This window comes from Podarcis tiliguerta (assembly GCF_965153285.1).
Source record: "Podarcis tiliguerta genome assembly, chromosome: 8".
Classification (NCBI taxonomy): domain Eukaryota; kingdom Metazoa; phylum Chordata; class Lepidosauria; order Squamata; family Lacertidae; genus Podarcis; species Podarcis tiliguerta.
The window spans coordinates 51,962,560-51,985,843 of NC_139541.1; the positions used below are offsets into that span (position 1 = coordinate 51,962,560).

The window sequence follows — 23,284 nt, forward strand, 5'->3', positions numbered from 1 at the left end:
TCAGGCTCAGCTTATTTTCCCTCAACAATCCCAACACTGCATCCAGACACCAATCCAGGGCCTGCGCAGCCGCTCCTGATTCAGATGTTATGGAGAAACAGAGTTGGGTATCATCAGCATAATGATGGCTACTTGCCCCCGATCCCTCAGTGACTGCTTCCAACTGTTTCATGTAGGTGTTAAATAACGCTGGGGGGAAATGGTGCCCAGCGGCATCCCATAGCACATCTTTCAGAGGTCTGAAAAGCACCGTGCTCTAAACTCTGCTCCGTAGGTAGAATCAGAATCACTACAAATTGGGGGGGGGGGCATTCCCATCCCAAGGAGCCAATCCAAAAGGATACAATGATCAATGGTATTGAAAGCCACAGAAAGATCAGAAAGAAGGGGGGAAAGTTGTGTTTGTCCCATTCTAGATCAAGGTCACGTATCAGGGCATAAAATTCTGTGGACTAATGAAAGTTGACTCTGGTCCATGAAATTTTGTGTCATAATAATTGTGTTCATTTTCCTAGTGCCACAAGACTCTTTTCCCCCCTCTTTTTTTTGCAGTAGACTAGCATAGTTTAGTGGGTGGCACTGTGGGTTAAACCACAGAGCCAGGGCTTGCCGATCAGAAGGTCGGTGGTTCGAATCCCTGCGACAGGGTGAGCTCCCATTGCTCAGTTCCTGCTCCTGCCAACCTAGCAGTTCGAAAGCACGTCAAAGTGCAAGTAGATAAATAGTTACCATTCCGGTGGGAAGGGAAATGACATTACCATGCGCTGCTCTGGTTCGCCAGAAGCGGCTTAGTCATGCTGGCCACATGATCCGGAAGCTGTACGCCGGCTCACTCGGCCAGTAAAGCGAGATGAGCGCCGCAACCCCAGAGTCGTCCGCAACTGGACCTAATGGTCAGGGGTCCCTTTACCTTAGCATAGTTTAAAGGGCAGCAGATTCTCTTTTCTTTTTAAAAAACAAACAAACAGGAAGCAAAAAAAGAAAGAAAAACAACCTGGTCAGGTATGATGCTAGTTGTAGGCCACAACATGTGGAGGGCAACATGTTGACTACTCCTGCTATAAAGTTTCACATAGGCCTTAGAGTCTTGATGCAGACAAGATCAAGGAACAGCGAGCTGCCACCTGCAACCTGCCGTTCCTCTCCCTCCTGATACCATCTACTGAATTTGAAGTATGTGCATTCATGAAACTTGCTCATGCCATTAATGAAGATATATAGACCATTGGTTTTCAGCCAGTGGGGTGCCTTGAATGGTGGTCAGGGATGCCGCAGGCAATACAGGCCTCTGTCCCTCTTTCCTTCCCTCTCTCCTCTGATGACCTCTTGTTTCTCTGCCTCCCAAAGGCTTGCACAGCTGTTTGTTGCAGCAGCCCTGGCTACAAGCTCTGCAGGCGAATGGTACCTTTGTGGTTGGCCAGGGGGTGCTGGTTGCCAGGAGCTGAGGCAGCCTTGGAGTAAGCAAGCAAGTGGGTGAGGGAGCCCAGCCAGTCAGTTTGCCAGCCCTTGCTGCTGGGAATGGATTGGCAAGTGGGTGCTGCCCTGGTCTTTCTTGTGCTTGCTGTGTGCCATGCCTGCCTGGGAGCTGAGTGCCCAGTGCTGAAGGGTAGCCTTTCTGCCATGCAAGCCTGGCAGTGACTGCTGCTGCCACTGCTGCCTCCCAAGGTAAGGTGCTGGCTTCACATTCAACTCCTTTGAGCCACTAAGGCTGGGGCATCCTCTTCCCTGGCCCCTGTGGGGCAGTGTGAGGAAGCGCCTCTCTTTGGGGCAGGGGGGGGGGACACAGCTCAGAGACGAAAGAATGTAGTTGGTCAAGGAGCCATGGATTTTAAAAGGTTGAAAACCACTGATATAGACTGATATTTGAGTAGAACAGGGAATCTCTTAATGAGTATATATACTTGAAAAAAGAGAAAGGGGTGAATGCGTATCCACCTACAAATAGAAAACTCTTGCCAAAAATGTTCTAGCTATTGTCCTTTGGAAATACTTTTTCTGCAATGTGGTATTCTGCATTCCGTTCAGTTGCTCCTCCCTGTTTTCCATGTTTTCTCTCAATAGCCAGACAGCATTCTGTAACTACTGAGTATGCTCATTCCTGTTTGGTTTGTTTCTGGCATTTTTTTTCTGGTTTCAAATCACCTATCTGTCAGGCTCGTGTAGTGGTTAGAGTGTTGGACCAGGACATGGGAGACCAGAGTTGAAGTCCCCACTCAGCTATGAAGCTCACTGGGCCAGTTACCATCTCACAGCCTAACCTACCTCACAGGGTTGCTGTGGGGATTAAATGAGGAGGGGAAGTATTGTGTATACCACCTTGAGCTCCCTGGACAAAAGGTGGGCTATACATGCAATAAATAAATATTAACAAGGAGTAGAAATGGTAGAAGTTAAATTTGCAGCAAAGTAGGTGGGTGGGTGGTTAGTGTGCATTCACACTAACAAATATGCATTTTCAACATTTCATCAAAATTATAAGGAAAGTTCATAGAATGCTCTCCCTCCAGGGAGGTACAGTATGCCTAGCACCGTCTGTTTCTATTTTAAAATGCCAGGTAAATACTTTTCTCTTTACTCAGGCTTTTGGCCCTTAATTTGAAGGGTAGCATTGTGGTCTCATTTAGTAGAGTATAATCTGCCTTTTATCTGTATAGCTGTGTTTTTAGATATTTATTGGGTGTTCTTAATTGGTTATAATGTATGTTGCTTTGGGTCCCTCTGTGAGTAAAGTGGCTAACAAATATCAGCCTCAGCATCATCAGCATCATCTAAAGCTGCAGTACTGTACACATTTACTTGGGAGTAAGCCCCATTGAACTCAGTGGAACCTACTTCTCAGTAGGCACACCAGACTCCTGCTTCAGTGCCAATTATTTTTATTGATTTTCCAATATAAACCCAGTTACACAGATTAGTTCCAAATTAATACAATTTTGTTAAGAGACTTCCCGCGTACCATTCCTGATGGATCTTTATGATCTAATAATACTGTGTTTCATATTCTTATTGATTTCTATTACATTCAATTTTTCAAAAATTATCACATAATTAACTCCTAATGATTTCTATTCATGTTATTATATTATTTAACTTCCAAAAAAAGGCTTCAAGTGAGGAACCATAGCTTTTTTGGATGTGCTACATCCAAAAGTCAATTATTAGTCTCTTTGCCTTACATGTCTCTCCTTTTTCCTGCGGCCTTTGGGGCTATCTCCTTACGCCCACTGTTGTATTCCAGCCTGGTTGCGGCAGAGCTGCAACTTCAAGGTTAAACCCTCTTCTTTCTCTGGCTCAGCTCCTTCCCATAATACTCAAGCAGTTCCAAATCGACAACAGACGATCCCTCCCTTCTACTGACACTGAGAATCTACAAGTTCCAGAGATTTGCCATGTCTTCCTCTGGCTCAGAAGGGACAGTACTATTCCTCTTCCAACATCCAAAAAGCCCTCACACCACTTTCCTTTCGCTGCTACCATAGCATTTTGCTTTAAAAGCAACAACAACCCAGGTTAGATCTCAACATCTCCATGATCTCTTTCAATCTTTTTTTCGGGGGGGGGGTAGGCTCTAACTCCCCGCAACATCCTGCCAAACAAAACAACCAGGTTCTCCCCCCCCCCTTTACTCCTTTCAAGCCGCACACAGCTTTGCATCTTCTTTTAACTCTCAATGTTACATTGTACATCAAAACATCCTCACTTGTATATCTTAAAATTCAGTATTAGGAGAGGGTTGCCGAATCATAAATGTAAAAACTTCCATAAAATATAGCAGAGAGGGCCCCTCCTCCTCCATCCACCTCCAGTACAGGATAAAATCTTCTCCCAATTTCAAATCTCAGTTCCATGCAGCTGATTGATTGCAGTTACAACCTCCATCTCCTCCGGTGCATGCCTATTCTTAATGCCATTTAAAACCCAACTATTAGGAGAACCTCTGCATCCAATAGCAATTTTCGGGGGGTCCGCATCAAGCAAAGTGTGTAGCACCCAGTGCCTCCACCTGTCCCCATGCTGATCCATGAGGGGGCGAGCCATTTAGGCGACCACCAGTACCTCCCATGCCCATTATAAGGGACGGTATAACCCCTTCCAACCCCTTTTTCAACCTCCAATGTTGAGAGAGCCATCCCCATGGCAAAGGACAGGAACCAGAAGCCTGCTTCAAATTGTTTTTCACAGTTTTCAATAGAAGCATTCCGATTTATAATGAAGTTGCCACATCTTTGTCTCATTTATTTTGTTGTAATGTGATGTGTTAGTTGGACCATAAGGGTTCAAAACTAGCTGTTTGGTGTGTGGGTGTGAAGAGTAGTTGGGCCCTAATGAAAGCCACTAGCCCTATCCCTTACTCTCCACCTACAACCTTCTGAAAAAGGATGTAAATAATAATAATAATAAAGTAGGAGAATTAGGCTCCTCTACTCCACTCCCCACAAATGAGAATTCTAGCACTGAATCATACATAGCTTGGAGCTCAGCTCGTTGAATACAAGAGGCATGAAGAATTGGACTGAAATTCTTTGAAATATTTCAGAGCAGAGGTTTCCAGACGGTGGTCTGTGAACTTCATTCAGATAATCTGTTGCATGTCCATGGATTTGTGGTTAACAATGGAAGACAGCACATCCATCAAATTGAATACTGATATTGATTATTCAGTGTACTTTTATTGCTTCTTTTATTTCTTACATTGTATTTCATTGAATTACAAATTGAATTCTATGCTATTACAGGCAGAAAAATCAAGTGGTTCACTTAGAGTCTTAGACCCTCAGCAATTTTCAAGTGGTCCATGGGCAAAAATATTTGGGAGCCACTGCCCCAGAACCAAAAGCACTTTAGCTATGAACCATGAAGCCCCTGACATACAGTAGGAAGATTACAATTTATCAGCCTCAAGACCCCCACCCTTATCTGCAACATGTCATATAAAAATGATAGCCCACCTTTCAAGGTTGTTGTCATCAAGATAAATGTCGCAGAAGTGCTTTGGACATGCAAAGGTAAAGGTAAAGGGACCCCTGACCATTAGGTCCAGTCGTGACTGACTCTGGGGTTGCGGCGCTCATCTCGCTTTATTGGCCAAGGGAGCCAGCGTACAGCTTCCGGGTCATGTGGCCAGCATGACTAAGCTGCTTCTGGCGAACCAGAGCAACTCATGGAAAAGCCGTTTACCTTCCTGCCGGAGTGGTAACTATTTATCTACTTGCACTTTGAGGTGCTTTCGAACTGCTAGGTTGGCAGGAGCAGGGACCGAGCAATGGGAGCTCACCCCGTCATGGGGATTTGAACCGCTGACCTTCTGATCAGCAAGTCCTAGGCTCTGTGGTTTAACCCACAGCGCCACCCGCGTCCCTTGGACATGCAAAAGCACGGTACAAATGCTGACCATTATCCGACTTTTGCCACTCTCACGGTTTCCATGCTTTCACATTGTGATGTGATGCTTATCATTCCTTTCACCATGGCACAGACTCCTTTCATCTCAAGGACTCTGTCCTAAGTTTGGGAACCTGATAATTTCCTCAGTTTTTTTTAAAAAAAATAAATCTCTCCCTCCTTCAAGATAAAGTGACTCATAAGAATAATTGAGGTGGAGTCCTTGAAACAAGGAGTGTAAACGATTATGAAGGGAAGGTCAGTGTACTTGTCTTTCAAGCCTGAGCATGCCCCACTGCTGATGGCACATAAACAATACTCATTAGATGCCTGTGGTTGTGGATGAATGGCTAATGCACTCCAAAGCTTCGTCACACTTTGCTGACTGGCAACATTTGGCCTCAATGCAGAGTCGCCATCACAGACTGTTTAGTTGGCTGAGTGGGCTCAGGCCAGTAGCCCATCTAGTCCAGCATCCTGTTCTCACATTGGCCAACCAGATGGTTATGGGAAACCTACAATCAGGACCTGAGCAAAAGAGCACTCTGCCCTCCTGCAGTTTCCTGAAACTGGGTTTCAGAAGCATTGCTGCCTCTGACCAGAGGATAGCCAGCATGCCTGGTAGCCGCTGATAGCCTTATCCTTCATAAATTGGTCTAATCATCTTTTAAATCCATCCAAGTTGCCTCCTGTGGGAGAGAGTTCCATAGCTTAACTATGCACTGTGTCCTTCGGTGGTTCTGCTCCAGAGCCATTTCTAGAAGGTATTTATGGCAGGGGTATTCTCCAGTGCCATGGAAATTGTCCTGTACAGTGGTACCTCAGGTTACATACGCTTCAGGTTACAGACTCCGCTAACCCAGAAATAGTGCTTTAGGTTAAGAACTTTGCTTTAGGATGAGAAGAGAAATCGTGCTCCGGCGGCATGGCAGCAGCAGGAGGCCCCATTAGCTAAAGTGGTGCTTCAGGTTAAGAACAGTTTCAGGTTAAGAACAGACCTTCGGAACGAATTAAGTACTTAACCCGAGGTACCACTGTAGTGTCCTGCAGGGTTCCATCTTGCCTCCCCATGTGAAGCCACTGTGAGCTGCAACTGGGAGATATGGAGTGAAGCGTCACCAATATGCAGATGGCACCCAACTCTTTCTCTCTGTTCCATCTGAACTGAGAGAGGTACTTGATGTGCCATGGAGGCAGAGCACAGCTGCCATGCAAATATCCAGGTGGCAGTTAGAATGGAAAAGAAGTATCTGTTGTATTCAATGTATGTATCTTTGGAATATATTTTAGGGCACTTGGTTAAAGAGAAACAAACAAGGTAATAGGTGAAAGTATAACAACATGCAGGTTTGCAGGGGGAATTGCGCTTTTGCCAATTTGCCTCAGTTTTGTGATATAGTTCATAATCTGACATTCAAACACCAGCATGATCTCTGTGCTCATTATTTTTCAAGGGAGGAAAGAGGCAAGGCATGTTGCAATGCAATATCTAGGCCTCCCAACTGTTGGGCTTTATTAATATGAACTTTGTAAGAATACTTCAGTGAGACTGTTTGGAGTCAAATCCAGTTGATTAGAAAGGGCTCCTTGTTTAGTCATAATCTGAAGCTAGCTTGCTTACATAAGCATTAATTAAAAATATATCTGCCTTTGTGTGTCATCAGATGCTGACGAGTTCCTCACCACTCTGATCTGACAAAGATCAATATTGGATGGCTTTGAAGAATTAAAGCTAGATCAGGTTGACTCTCCTTTCTGTCAACTTTATGGAATATTCCAATGGATTAACTCTCTGTTTTGTAATGAAGGACTATGGGTGGGGAGCCAGTGTGGTGCAGAGTGCTGGATTTGGACCTGGGCGAGACCAAATCTTCACTCAGCCATGCAAGTCCCTGGGTGACCCTAGGACAGTCACTAACTCTCAGCCTAACATTCGCAGGACTGCTGTGAGGATAAAATGGGGAAGAGAACTACTTAGGCCACCTTTGCAACTACAGTTCTGAGTCACATCTCAGGTGGCTCTCTGACCTATGAAGACAAAGTGGACATCTTTAAGGTACTACAAGATTATTGTCTATGTGTGTAAGAAGAAAGACAAGTTTCCTTGGCTACACATCACTCCTCGGCATGGATTGTTAGCACTTTTAATCTGATTCCAGCGACACCTGTTCCAGAGTCACCTCCCACAAATTAAAAACGTAATCCATCCAGCACAGACGTCACCAATAGCCCCTGCACCTCCCTACTGCATGATATATAACCAACAGTCTGGATGAGTTGAATAAATTTTACATAGCTTTCCAAACTCTGGCATAACTTGTAACTTTTCCCCTGAGTTCCAGAACACTGCACTGGAGCTAAAACTGAGTCCTAGCCTCCTAATGCAGTAGAACAAAGTGAAAGAGTCCTTTGTGGTAGAATGTGCAGCTTCAGACTGCAGTTGAGAAGAACCTTATATTTTAGTGCAAAAACAAAACACAAACAAAAAAGAACCTCTAAGTGAAAAATCACTTAGGTATGGTCCAGAACCTCCTTGCTCTAGTTTTCCAACTAGCTTTCTGCTTGCAAGATTTTTCTGGTGGGGAGGATTCAAAATAACACCCCTTTTATACACATGCAGTCTCATCACGAAGAACCCCCCTGGTATCTCCCACATTGCATCCCCCCCCCCAAAGGAAGGAAATATAGGAACAAGAGAGAGGGCAGAATAAAGGTGCAGATCTGCATGACACTACATAGAGCATACATAGAGATGCAAATTTAGAAATACTACAGTTTGAATAAAAACACAATACCATCTCACTGTGACCTGTCTGCCTGCTTGGTCCGCTGTTCAGGTGCTGCTCTTGGGCAACTTCAAGCCCCTGCACCCCACCTGCTCTTATTTTGGGGGCATTTATCTTTGGACTTGGACCCAACAGCGCTTCAGAGAACTCCTTCACAGGACTCTCCTCTGTAAAACAGCTAAGTGACTGAGCTAAAAGTAGAGCTGTGTACAGTCCTCCTGAACTGGGGCCACCCAGGGGCCACCGGCCTCACACCTGGTCCTAAATCCATTTGGGGGCAGAGCTGTTTAAGCAGAGTTTTATGAATGAAGGTTGTGCAGGAAAAATTCTGGTGTTTGTGGCCCTTGACCTGGTGGGTACGCCAGAGCTATACATGGAGTAGGAGCTGAGCCAGGAAGAAATGGAGCAAAAGAACTGCTGGTGACTGAGCTCCAGAGGGAACTCTTAACTCAGGAAAGGTCCAGAGGTGTCTGAGAGACTTAGGCAACAACAGCCAGTTCTTGCCCTGCCTTCTCTCTTCTGTATAACTACGTGCAGCTTGGTCTTCTCCAACCTGGAGAGAGTCACTTGGCAGCCACATGGGTGCTCCAGGTTTCCTGCCAGGTTCATTGCTGCTGCCACTCTTGAGACTTACATGGACAATGGGGAAGACTAAGGGATCAAGGCAGGGATCAAGATGGAGTCAAAAAGGTTCTTGTGGGGACCAGGCAAAGAACCCCCCAAGTGGGCTTTTGTTCCAGCTGCCTTTGGCCTCCTGTAAGTCCTCCTGGACTGGATTTCTCTGCAGAGACCAAAGCCCTTTCCTCCAAGAGGTCTCCCTAGCGATTTGGACCAGATGACTTGGGAGCTCATGTTGTCTCCAAGGCACTTCTGTGGCATTTGTAGTGAGAAATGGTGATCTCACTGTTTTAGGCCACACCTCAGCTCTGAACTTTATTTTTAAAACTTTATTGAAATTTTATTTTTATTTTTCACTCGGGGTAACACAACATGGCTCCCTCTCTCCTGCTGCTGGGTATTATTATCCACAACAATTAATCCCCATTTGCAGGATGTTGATGTAATATCATAAATACCAATCTCTTGTGTTTATGTAGCATTGTGTTTACTTGGGCAAGCTGCCACCCACACTAAAGAAATAAACAAAGAGTCAGTCTTTGTGGAGAGGGAAAGCTTTGTGGGGGTTTTTCACAGTCCTCTCTCCCTTCATAAGGCACTCCTTGTTATATTGCTGAAAGTGGCTCTTTAAGATATCCAGTTTTGATAAACCATGCAATTTCTGGGAGAGTTAATTGGAGCACCTACGAAACAGGATTCCCGCCCCCCTCCAGGTTGTTTTAAAAAATAAAGGCCTAACTTGGCAAAACTTTGCTGAAGGAAAATGTTGGGCTCATAAAGGATAAGGAATGTGGAGTGTCTCTTCTGACTGCTGCAACCCAATCCAAATCTACTTTACCTGTGTGGTTGGTGGAATTACAAAGAAGGCAGGAAGTTGGACAGGGCTTCACATTCCACTGGAGCCACACGGAAAGCCTCCGTTAGCTTCAGTTCCCCAGCTTTGCAGAGTGCCCTTCCAGTTAAAGTACTTGCTGGCCAGGGGAGTAAAATATGCCCTGCATTTGTTAGCAAGCAAATAGTTAAGCTGTGGAACTCACTCCCACAGGAGGCAGTGATGCCCGCCAACTTGGATGGCTTTAAAAGAAGATTAGACAGATTCATGGAGGACAAGGCTATCAATGGCTCCTAGCCACGATGGCTATGCTCTGCCTCTGCATTTGCTATCACGTGACCCCATAATCCAATTTGCAAAGGCTGCCTCTTGTACAAGTGCAGTCTTGGCTATATGGAATAACTGGTGGTATTTGACAACCTACGTTTCGTACAAAATTGCAGTAAAATCAACAAAACATCAATGGAAACAATAATAGATGGTCATTTACAATATTTCATTCCAACTGCTAATTGGGACAAGTTGTCAGATGTTATGTTCTCTCTATCCAAAACACTTCCATCTGCCCAATTTATTACTACAGGCAATTTAAATGTGTGAATTGGGACCAACAACCAAAATATTGAATCCCAATTGGGCTTTGAAGGAATAGATATAATACCTACCCTGCTGTCTGTTCCCCACTCTTCTAAGGATAGATTAACTAACAGAGTGGGGTTAAAACTTATAGAATTTTGTATTGTCCATAATGTACCTATTTTAAATGGACTGGGGTCAAACCATCGCTAGAGGTGTTGAAATTTTGGGAGGTCTCGATGGTGGGGTGCACATTTTTATTCTTATTTATTTATGATTATTACTTTGTCAGAATAAAATAAAAGCTAAATCTAAAGTTGCCTGATTTATTCACTGGTGGCTATCTAGTCTTTTATATATTGAATGTGTTTGGATTATCAGTGTATTTGGATGACTTTGTATGATTTTATGATTTTATGACTGTTTTAACTTATGCCAAAAAAGGCTAGTAGTAGTAGTAATATTTCACTAGTCACCGATCTGCATCTTGACCCAACATAAAATAAAGAAAATAATAATTCAGCTGGTTAAAAAGAGGACCATATAATGCATTTGAAGGCCCCAGTCTACATCCTTTAAAAAAGAAGGATCATAGCACATATCTTAAAGGAAGATGCAGAGCACTTGCTTTCTGCTCCCCTTTCCAGGCACTTCCAGGTCACTGCGATGTGCACATATGAAGTTGTATGTCAATCGCATGTGCATAAATTGGTCACTGTCTGTACCTATCTATAACCCACCCTTCACCCCAGAGAGGATTACAGCATTAAAATGCAACACTAAAAGCAGATTAACTTCATTTGATACATGATAGGCCCTGTCATCTGAAGGCAGCAGTCTTGTGAGTATGTGTCACCAACTGGGATTTTTAGCTGACCCAATGTGGTCACTGATGTTTGCTGGCCCAGCCACAGTTGTCCTGCTCTTAATCTTCTCCAACAGCCAGACAACTCACTTAGCAGGCACATGCTTTGCAACCAATGACAATGACATAGCAAGTTCAGGAAACACAGGAGGTCAAGACTGCTGTGGTCAGTACCCAACTGTTGGGAAGATGTTTGGCCCCTTTATGTGTATTCTCCACATGCAGGTCTGCAAATAATCTTAAGGTTTGTTTAGCTAGTCAAGCTTGTACTTGCTCCTGTGTTAAGGATTTATTGGGAAAGTGAGTAAATACAATTGTTGTGGTAACAGCCTCGAGGTATTTCAGAGATCTTTGCCTTGGACTGGGTTCTGTTTACATTGCTGTTGTTAAGGGGTTATGTCTGCTTCTCAGAGAGAAACTTTGCATTCAAGGGGCATTGTTCATTTCCTCAAACCTGGTGCAAGTGCTCAGTCAATGAAGGAAAGTAAATGAAGGGAGGGGCCTCAGACAGACGGAAGCCAGAATGCCACACAAAATACCCTTGGTACCTTAAAAAAAAAAAAAGGATTGGGTCACTATGGGGTTTGAGTCCCTTGGCTTGTTGATGAGCTATTCTATTCCTCTTGTAAAAAGGTCCAGTCATGACCGACTCTGGGGTTGTGGCGCTCATCTCACTTTACTGGCTGAGGGAGCCGGCGTACAGCTTCTGGGTCATGTGGCCAGCATGACTAAGCTGCTTCTGGTGAACCAGAGCAGCACACGGAAACACTGTTTACCTTCCCGCCAGATGTGCTTTCGAACTGCTAGGTTGGCAGGAGCAGGGACCGAGCAACGGGAGCTCACCCCTTGCGGGGATTCGAACTGCCGACCTTCTGATCGGCAAGTCCTAGGCTCTGTGGTTTAACCCACAGTGCCCAGCAAAAACCACAAAAATGAGGCATTTCGGGGGCAGGGGAGGAGTGGGTTAGGGGCCGCTGGGCCTAAACCTCCCTCAGACTTTGTGCAAACAAATCAGAATGCATGTTGAATAAACTGATTGTCAGAAAGCAACCCAGGATAGCAAATAAAAGGGTTCTCAGGAACTGCATTTCTGAAGTCACCCACACTATCACCACTATCTGAAAGAAGCTGAAGGCTGGAAGATTCAGAACACAGAAAAGAAATGATTTCTTCATGCAGCACATAGTTAAACTATGGAACTCTCTTCCACAGGAGGCAGAGATGGCCACCCACCCAGATGACTTTAAAAGATGATTAGACAAATGCATGGAGTTGAGGACTATCCATGGTTAGTTGCCATGATAGCTGTGCTGTGCTGTGCCGCCACAGTTGGAGGCAGCAATGCTTATGAATACCACTTTCTAGAAACCACAGCAGGAGAGCATTCTCTTGTGTCTGAGTCCTGCTTGCATTTGGTTGGCCGCTGTGAGAAGAGGATGCTGGACTAAGTGGGTTGTTGATCTGATCTAGCAGGCTCGTCTTATGTTACGTAAAGTGTGACTGTCCTGGTAAACAGAAACAAGTCAAATATATGTCATTTGGGATTTGGGATCTGAATGTACATGAGCTCTCAAAACACCACCATCATGTTCCTCCTTAAATCTCATCTTACACAAAGATCTTCTTTGTGGTGGCTAGAAGAAGCATCACTATAGTGGATTACACCCTGGGAGAGGATTGGTGCAGACAAATATGGACCGTGTAGTTGATGGAGAAACTAAGAAACCAAATTAAAGCACAAAGACACTTTTCAGGAAGAGAAGGCTTCTTTACTTGCCTCTATTTCACAAAAGGAACAAGGCTGGATGAGCCACGACACTGGACCACAGCCTCTGGGGATATGTTCCAGCTGCACAAAAGCATTGCTGTTAGCTGTGGTCGGAGACACTGGATTAGACTGGACACAACTGACATAAGTTACATATATCACAGTGAAACCTACTGGGATGTCTAAATTGCATTGTAACATAACTGCCCTATTTATTTTTGTTAATGTTACTGTCCTTAGAAAACTAATAAAATGTTGTTATTGTTGCTTTTAAACTCTTCTTGCAAAGTTTCCCCTTTGTCATTCCTGTGACCGTGACCCATTCCCCTTCTGCCCCCCACATACTATCAGCTACCTTGGCAAACAAATGTTCACCCAGCAGAGACTCAATTACAAAGCCCAGCTTCAAACATGTTGAGCAACTCACATACCAAGCATACTCTAGAATACCCCCAAATCCTGAGAGGGAGGAGTGTGCAAAATGTCCCAGACTTCTCGAACTCAGGAACTACGCTTCCCATAATCCCTTGAGACCCACATTAGCTGAGTGTGCTCAAACTTTGTCATAAAAGTCCCATTGTTCCTACAGCTCAGCCTTCACCACGAGCCACGACACTGGACCACAGCCTCTGGGGATATGTTCCAGCTGCACAAAACCAGTGTCTCCAAACAATGGAAGAATGTCCTAGCCCAGACGCCGACATTCTGACCTACCATGTCAAGCCGACTCTGTTTTCTCTTAACCTTTGGGGGAACCTTTCTGAAAACACCCAATAATTTCAGCTTTCACCTACTAGCCACTTAAAAGTTTCAGCCCCGGTTAATGTCTGAGTGGATACTCTGTTTGCAATCAGAACCCCTTTGGGCACATAGATGTGACCTGTACAACAGTGTTTAGCTGTTGTCATTATTTCTGAATGCCAGATCCACAGTAATAATATGAACATGTGGTGACGAAAACAAAATAATTTAAAATGAAAAAACAAAATCCAAATGGAAGTTCAAATGCAGTAATATTAGTAGCACGTGGTATTCACATACATTCAATAATAGAATCATAGAACTGCAGAGCTGAAAAGGACCCCAAGGGCCATCTAGTCTAACCCCCTGCGATGCAGGAATCTCAACTAAAGCATCCATGACAGATGGCCATCCAACTTCTGCTTAAAAACTTCAAATGAAGGAGAGTCCAACACCTTCTGAGAGAGTCCATTCCACTGTTGAACAGCTCTTGCCATCAGGAAGTTCTTCCAGATGTTTAGTCAGAACCCTTTTTCTTGTAACTTGAATCCAGTGGTTTGAGTCCTGCCCTCCAGAGCAGGAAAAAACAAGCTTGCTCCATCTTCTGTGTAACAGCCCTTTGGGTATTTGAAGATCTTTATCCTATCTCCTCTCAGTTTCTTCTTTTCCAGGCTAAGCGTACCCAACTTCTTCAACTGTCCCTCATAAGGCTTGGTTTCCAGACCCTTGAGCCTCTTGGTCACCCTCCTCTGCACATGTTCCACATTCTCAATTTAAATGATCAAGCGTTCCAAAAAGACTGGAGTGAATTTATACAATATTTGAAGGATCATTGTAAACAACTAACAACTCTAGCAGGGTTGTAAGAAGACTTGTAATGACAATTGTTATTACCTTTTTATATTTATTTATAAGTTGGGATTTTTTATTTAGTGAAACATAAATTGGAAAATATACAAATGCTATGATATATAATATTAATGTTGAAAACCAAGAGGCAGGAGGGAGGGAAGTCGACAAGCTCATAAGAGCAAAAGTATAAAGTGGATAATAAGAATGTGTCATAATTGTTATAAAATGGAAACTTAATAAGAATATTAGGTCCCTTATCTTATATTTGCACAGCTGGCTCTTCCTGGCTAACTGTAGAACCTTACATTTGCCCCTAGAAAAATCCATTTTGTTGATTTTGGCCCATTCTCCAATCTGTTAAAGTCTTCTTGTATTCCAATTCTGTCTTCTGCAGCATTAGCTACCCCTCCCAGTTTGGTGTCAACTGCAGATTGGATGAGCATCCCTTCAATTAAGGCGGGATATCAAATCCAAACTCTTCTTCTTCTTCTTCTTCATCTAAAACATTTATAAAGATGTTGAACAATCACTGGCCAAGGAGGGAGCCCTGAGGCACCCCACTTACCACTTTGTTCCAGAATGAGGAGGAACCATTAGTTATCACTCTTTGGGTTTGGTCAGTCAACCAGCTACAAATCCACCTAATAGTTACCTTGTCCAGCTCACATTTTACCAGCTTCTCAGCAATACTATCATGAGGAATTTTGTCAAAAGCCATACTGAAATCAAAATACACTATGTCCACAATATTCCCCTGATCCACCGAGCTTGTAACTATATTTAAAAAATGAGATTCTTCTGGCATGACTTGTTTTTGAGAAACCCATGCTGGTAATCACAGCATCCTTTTCAAAGTACTCTCAGAATGACTATTTAGTTTTGCATACTAGGACCTTTTCTGTTATTGCCGTCAAGCTCACCAGTCAGTAGTTACCTGGGTCTTCTCCCCCTCCCCCTTTTGAAGATGGGGACAACATGTGCCCACCTCCAGTCTTCAGGGACCTCACCTGTTCTCTGAGAGTTCTCAAAGATTATAGACAGAGGCTCTGAGATTACATCAGGGGAGGGATATTTTCAGGAAAGTGAGGGGAATTTTGCCTAAGCCTTAAATTAATCTGGCAAGCAGAACAAGAACTTGGGTCATAAATTAAGCTCTAAACATTGCCTTTTGGAATACTTAAATGCTCTGTAAACAATACAGTGTGGTTGAAACCTACAATCATTACTGGTACTTCCACAGAACCACCATACCCAAAACACTCTCTCCTTATTTTGAGAAGACAGTAGGTAGAACAGTTGGAATTATGCTTCCTGTTAAGTCCTGCCTTTCTCCCTACAGCCATTTTTCTTTTCTTTTTTAATGGTGTCTATGTGAAAATTTTTACGAAGAGTCATATATCATAGAGGTGCTCCTAGGAAAGTAATCAGCAACATTTTAGTGGATGGGGGCAGAGATAAGGGAGTTCAGTGGCGTAGCTTGGGGGGTGCAGGGGGGCCGGCAGCACCGGGCACAACATCTGGGGGTTAGGGTTAAGGGGCGCAAATCCACGGGTTAGGGGGCGCAAATTACTTGCCTTGCCCCGGGTGCTGACAACCCACGCTACACCACTGAGGGAGTTATGATTTTTAAAAGCTGCCTCAGGCTTGAGCTCTGCTCAGTTGACACAAAATGTCAGAGAAACCAAGTGGATAGTTGATTTGATGGGAGTGGATGCGTGAGCAGGTGGCCCAGAGGCAAAAGGCCTTGAATGTCCAGCATTTCCCAAGCAAGAGCACCATGAGACGATCAAGCAAAGGGCACAAGACAGATAAGAACAAGGCAACATCATTGCTTCAACATCCCTTTTCCAAGGCACTGTGGCTGGGAAGTCCTGCTAAAGCCAATCCCTTTGCTCAGATGCTAGACCTGTCAACTACATAAAATCTCCCCACCTCTCTCCCCACTCTGACATTTTCCAAGCTTGGGAGTTTCCAGGTTTTGCAGGAACCTGTCTGTAGCATTTTCCCAACGTCTTCTATTTCTTAAGTGCTCTGAAGCACTTCTGTTTTGGACGAGGGTGCGTTAAGGAGATTCTGCTTTGGCTTGGACAAGAAACACTTTTGGTTCTTGATCCAGGATTCATTTGAATATTTCACATATTCCTGGTTTATTTGTGTTATACACAACCAACATCTCCAAGTGGTGAGAGACTCCAAGTGGTGAGAGGCTCAGTTTCAGTTCCAGGCTCAGTTTCCTCAGAATGAAGAGTCTGTGATTAGTGGAGGATATATGATTTTATTTACACATATACACAACCTGGGAATAGGAGGGAGGGGCTGACAGCATCCACACCCCCAAAGACCTTGATTCTCCATTAATAAGATATCTGGATCCTTCACAGAGCAAGCATGTCTCTGTGTCTCCAGCTTCCAGCCTATTTCTCGCCCTGCTTACACACAACTCTCTGGCTTTTGCTCTCTTAACTAACAGCAACATGAGGGTGCAGGAAGGACCACCCATTTGTTCTAGGGCATAGAGCAACTTCTTTGGTTATGCTAATTGTAGTGCTTAGCTAGTCAGTCTAAGCCATTACGTAGACAAGGGGCTGGTCTGGCAAGCTTGCTACCATAAATTCTACCCCCACAGATACAGGATCCCAAGAATGAAGACATCATCCAGACTGACCTTGCAAACTCATAACATTTTCTTCTTATTTTGTGATATTGTATGTGCTGATTAAATTTCCATGTTGGTTTTTGTTTTTGTTTTTTGCATTAGTGCGATTGAGATGCTTTAGTATTTTGGGGGCTCTTCATTTCCCATGTAAATAATTTCTTTCATTCTTTTAAAAAAAAATTATACAGAATTACTTTAATTTAATACAATTTATTAGAATCAGTTTTCCCGCTCCTGTTGCAAACATATGTCCATCATTTCACCCCACAGCCTCATCATTTCTTATTTAGTGTCCAGTTGTCATCCATCACTTGCCATTAAACCATTCTTCCAGCTGACCACTTTTTCCTCCTTACAAACAGCACCTCTGCTATGTCTTATAAATATAAAATCCAGTTCACGTGTGTAGTCCTTCACACACATTTTGTTCCAGACCTGGTGTTCTGAGAGTTCATTACTATCTTCCATTGTTCTGTTCTTTGCAGTGTTTATCTGAATGGTACAAGGCCACATTGCATTCCTTCCTCTGTTTACAGATTAGCAAAGAGCTGCAGCCATAAATAACTCACAGGGTTCACTTCCAGCTTTCTGCTATTAAATTCCTCTCTGGAGTTCTTTCTCAGCACACAGTTAAGAGCAAGATCTGATCTTTTCTCAAATTCAGCCTTTTTTCCACATCTGTTCAGCTGCAGATCATTCTCTCCCGCTGCCCCCCCCCATATACCTGTGACAACACGCCTGTCCAGAAATGATTGTTGATAAAATCCATTCAGCCTCAATCGAGGGGGGGGGGAGCAAAACCTTATTAAATTCATTCTTGATCATAAATCAAAAGCCTCTCCCCTCTTTTTCAAAGTGTCAGGCAGAGTAACAATGCAACAGCTACATATGTCTCTTTCATTGTGCAGGGAAGGACAAGAAAAGGAAAGACCATTTGAAAACCATAAGAAAGCACAATGCACCTTACCTCCCCCTTCCTTTCTTGACTGTTGTAAAGATTCTCAAGCTTCAGAAAAACATTCAAATACCTTCAGAGAGCCAAGCACACTCCTTTCAGCAGCTGATTTACTGCAGCCTATTAGCATATGTCAGTCCAGGAGAGCCTCTTGATTAAAGCCAATTGTCCAAATTAAGGAGGAACCATCCACAAATCATGCCAGTAATGGAGGCTCATCCATGGCAGCGACACACTCCCAAGTTGCTCCTGCTCCACCTTTCAAGTTGGCAGACACAGGATTGCACGGCACTGCAGGATGCAGTGAACTCCCCAGATCCCACTGAGGAGCATCGCAAGGATTTATGCCTCAGAAATCCTCCTTTTTCCCTGCCTGAACTTCCTTGCAACCCATGGAGGGCTGCAAAGAACAACCACCATTGACTCATGACATAGCAGGAAACCCCATGTAGATCATTTCTAGCAACTTCCCCCAAGGCCAAAAACAAACAAATATAAACAGCACAACTGTTCTTTTCTTTTCATAAGTTAGCAATGCTATTTCAACATCTGTTATCTCTCACAGCCTACAAGTTCTTTCCTATAGAAAGAATCCCAATGGCATTTCCTATAGAATGCCATCCCAATGGAATTGTATTTTAAGACATAACACACATACACACACACACAAAATAACATTTTACTCCAGATAATTGAATCCCTTCATCCCATACTTTCCAATCACTAAAACATATTAGAATCTGGAGAGTAGGAACCTGGCTCAGTTGGCCTATTTTCTGACAAGGCCCTCACGACCCGAACACCTGCATGGCAGGTGGTTGTTCAGCAGATGAAGCCTTCCCCATCTCAGTGCCAGTAAAAGGCCCAGAAGATTCAGATATGCCTGCCCTGCAAAGGTGAAGAAAAGGGGTAACAGAACTTGAATCAAAACTAAAAAAAAAAAATCTGTTTGGAGATTATATTGTTCCCCCCACCCCTATGAATGTGAACTGAACTTGACATCTATAAGGGCCATACTTGATGTGACATCAGAGATGCAGGTCAGGAAGGAAGAAGCATCCATGTGCCTGTAATAGCAGCCATGGAGGAACAGTTTGAATCAAAACAGTGGCAGCAAAGGAAGTCCACCAGCCATGCAGGAAACATTATACTTTTGCTACCTTCCTGGGATTGGCAAAACAAAACACACTGCCAGGCGCAGGGTTTGCCTTCAATTTTGGTGGGTCAAAACTTGGAAGTTGTTCAGAGTGCATCAGTCCATGCCAGTTGGAACAAGTTTGCTTTTTTTTCTGATCCAAAGGGTGGGACCTGAACCAATGGATTGAAATTATAAGGAAGGACATTCCAATGAACCATTAGGAATAAGTTTCTGACAGTTAGAGCTGTTGGACAGTGGAACGGTCTCTCTCAGAAGGTGGTGGATTTTCTTTCATTGGAGGTTTTTAAACCGCCTGCCAGGGATTCTTTAGCCACAATTCTTGCACAGCAGGGTGTTGAACTAGATGACACTTGAGTTTCTTTCCAACTCTAAGGTTCTATGATTCTATGAAACAGGTCGGTGCCTGAACCAGTTACTGAGTAATTTTTCAAAACTAGTCAGTTGTATAAAACCAAGACATGCTCAGAGTAGGTCCATTTAAACCAGTCAAGTATCTGAACCAGTCAGAAATGCTGATGAACCTGAACCAGAACTGAACCCAAATGTTTTGCTCCTTGCTGTGGACCTTTGCCCCCACATTCCCGTCCCCTTGCTTTTCAGCCACATTGCAACTGTGACATTAAAAGAAAAAAGAAAATTGTGGCTACTATCTCTGAGTGGGTGTTTTGTGGCTTGTGTCCTTACGCTGGTCACGCCCAAAGCCAGCTCCTGCTATGATCTTGGGTGGCCATTTTGAAACCAGATGTTGGAGCCCTAAAGAGGAAGTCCACCAGCTTGAGAGATCTTATCTCAAAGTCACAGATGGCTTTGAAACAGGAAATGAGTGCAAAACGAATGAGCCAGCCATAGTCCCACAGCCTAAAACAAGAGGTTTACAAAATAGATACTGGCAGAGGGCTGCCGCCTCTGTTTTCCTGGCAGGGCTCATGTGCCTTTAAAAACAGCAAACAACAGGCAGAAATTCAGTGGATGCTAAGATCCCTAACATAGGCAATGGGGTTAGGGTGAAGTGCTGGACCTTTGGCATTTATCTTTATCACGCAGAATGGCCAGTGGTAGCAGAGCCCCGCCTGAGAAGATGGCCACTCTGTGGAGTGTAAAAAGTGGATGAACAAGCCACATTGACTCAAAACATCTGCCTGTGTTGCTGGAGAGAATAAGTGAATGTTACATCTTTTATGATGCATGAAGGGTCCTGTCAAAGAAGCAGCAAAACATCACAGCAAGTACCTGAGTCGGAGGTGTGACTGTTTACATTCAGACTTGTTAAACTGGCCTGTGGTGGTTTTGCTGCCATAAGAACATAAGAAATGGCCCACCTAGTCCAGCTTCCTGTTCTCACATTGGCCAACCAGATGGGAAGCCCACAAGCAGGACCTGAGCACAAGAGCATTCTCTACTCTTGCACTTTTGATTAACTGGCTTCCACCCTTGCCCTGCCATAAGGGAAGAATTTTCAATTACCTTTTGAAGGCACACCCCCCCACAAACCTTGCTTTCCCTGCTCACTAAGGTGGACCCTCCTTATCTTCTGGAATATTACAAATTGCTTCGTTTCATTCTTGTACTTTTACTGCTATGTTAGTAGTTTGTCCTGACAGGCGCCTTTAGTTGTATGATGGATTTATTGATTTCTTGCATTTATATCCCACCATTTTCTCCAAGGCACGCCAGGCAGTCGACCACAGAATGCCTGCTGCTAGAGAATCAAAATCAGGGAAGAGAATTCCCTTCCTGCATTTGGCTCACCAGGGGTGGGAAGAGGCAGCGGCGGAGGAAGCCGCTCGGGCGTCTGGGATGGTGTGCCCAGGGGCGGGGCAAGCCGCCCATAGGGATTTGGCGCAGCGCGGGGCCTCCAGAGTCTGCCTGCCTCCTCCCACTCAGCCGCTCTACAGCTGGGGGGGGGGGCAGTAGGCTGACCACTTGGGCAGTGCAGAGCCTGCACACACCCAAGCCATCGTGTCTCTCCCAGGAGAGACGCATGGCTCAGGCATGCTGCTGGCCCTGCTGTGAGTGCCGCCCAGCATTTTGTCACCCCCCTCAGTGGTGATACGCGAGGTGGACCACATCCACTGCACACACACCCTTCCTCTGCCCCTGGGAAGAGGGACTTGGGCTATGGGAGACTTTGCTATAATCCAGCAGGGCTGTTCTTTTATTATTGAAACATATATGTGTGCTCTAACCTGGTTGCTGCTTGATTTGTTCTTTGCCGAGTGACTGCCCCAGTTTCTCAGAAAGCCAATATTTATGCTTGCACTCTTCCCCACTCAGTGGTAGCATTACCTGGGGAGTACAACCTGCATTACTGGAAGCAGTAGGATTAAGGTATCGCGAAGCTTCAGGGAGACAAAAGCCTCCTTTGTGACAGAGAGAGCATGAGTGGAATTGCGCTAATTGAGAGCACAGCTGAAAAGAAATCAGTGGGCTTGGTCTGCTTAAATCCTAAGGCTCAACATCTCCACCAGCGCTGTTATGATGATAATCCCTTAATTACCAGGCACTGAGGAAGGCCTGCCTTGCAAACAAACTGATCACATTAGCTAAAGCATTCTTCCCCTGTAAAAGAAACCCAGCTAAGGAGGTGGTTAGAGGAGAGGGCAAGGAGGAAACCAGCTCCTCTGCAAAGACCTATACTTGCAGCTTCTCTGGCCCAGCTGCTGGGAACTGCAGTTTGGTGAGGCTGCTGAGATCTTTTGGTTGTGCCCAGAGTTACAAATCCCATGACCCCATCAGAAGATGGGAATAACTAAAATACCACTTTAGGTTGTGTTGTAGAGGAAGAGGAAGAACCCCTTTGGGTTTGCAAATCCATATAAAGATTTCTCTACTGGATTTCTAAAAACAAGAGGGACCAGAGCTGCTTTTGCTAACCTGCTGGCAGCCGCCATATGTTTTGCCCAGCAAGCAGTTCACATGATCTCCAGCCAGAGCAGTGCAGCCAGTGTTAGAAACTCAAGTTATATGAACTAGGTGCCAAATGGCTCCTGAAAATGGAATGCTTAGTTGCCTTTTGGGGGCCAGACGGCTCAAGAGTCATGTTTTTCAACCCCCCCCTTTTTTTTTTTTTTGCTTGCTGAAATTCAGATTGTGCAGATAAAATATAATGGATAGAACTCCATAGGATGTGTTGTTAATGTGTGAAAACAGGCAAGATCTACAAGGCTCACCCAAGCCTGGTGATACCTCCTCTTTCTGCATGGATGGTACCATGATCAGAGTTCACTATTAGTCTAGAAAGCAACTAGTCTGCAACAAAATATTGCAGTAAAGAGTACAAAGGATCGATGTTCCAGCCAGCCAGCCAGCCAGCCAGCCAGCCAGCCAGCCAATCAATGAAACATTCGTTCAGGATACTTTTCCCCCAACCCTCCCATTCCACATCCACCCAAACTCAGCATTCTGTGGTCCCTGGGGATGGGAGAATCTGTCAGTCTCACTCCTCCTTCAGACTCTCATTTTCCTCATATTAAATTCAGTTCCCCACATTTTGCAGAAATTTGCAATTAAAAAAAAAACTCATGAAAATTAATCTGCATTTTAGCACACCTTTCTCCTAACGAACACATTTGTATATTCAGTTTTGACTAAAAGACATATTTTTGCAAGCAATATAATGTGTTTTTGCATTCCTTTTTATGCACACGTCTCCCTAATATATGCATATATGCACTTGGTTGGTGAAGCGCATTGCAAATTTCAGATAAGTGCAAATTCTGAAAAATTCTGGGCTTTGGTTCTCATATTGTTTCAGAAAGTCTGAATGGAATAGATTCATTTGAAATGCATACTGAACTGACTTTCTTAGCCATCCCAGGTGGGCTCTGAGTATCCCTGGACCTCATCAGACTGGTTCTCAGGGGTATGGGGGGGTCATAAAGATTTGTTTGCTTTGCTGCAAACCTTGGCAGTCCCTCAAACATGGCAATATCTCCCTTGCCACACCCTGCCCTGTCTCAGCTGCCTTCTCATTGGCACTCACCAGCCGAGTTTGGCGCTGATGTACACGGTTATGCCATAATTCCAGCCACGTTCCAGGGCTGAGCCCAGGTGCATGAGCAACGCAAACCAACCCCTGGGTTTCTCACGCTGCC

General features: G+C 44.4%; 1 long non-coding RNA gene across 1 annotated transcript in view; it reads left to right on the forward strand.

The window, feature by feature from the left end:
- The first annotated feature begins 1,270 nt into the window (after positions 1-1,270).
- LOC310683264 overlaps positions 1,271-23,284 on the forward strand; it is a 43,769-nt gene continuing 21,755 nt past the window's right edge. Inside the window, exon 1 of the long non-coding RNA XR_014514337.1 lies at positions 1,271-1,665. This is a non-coding gene — a long non-coding RNA (uncharacterized lncRNA). The remainder of the gene's footprint in view (positions 1,666-23,284) is intronic.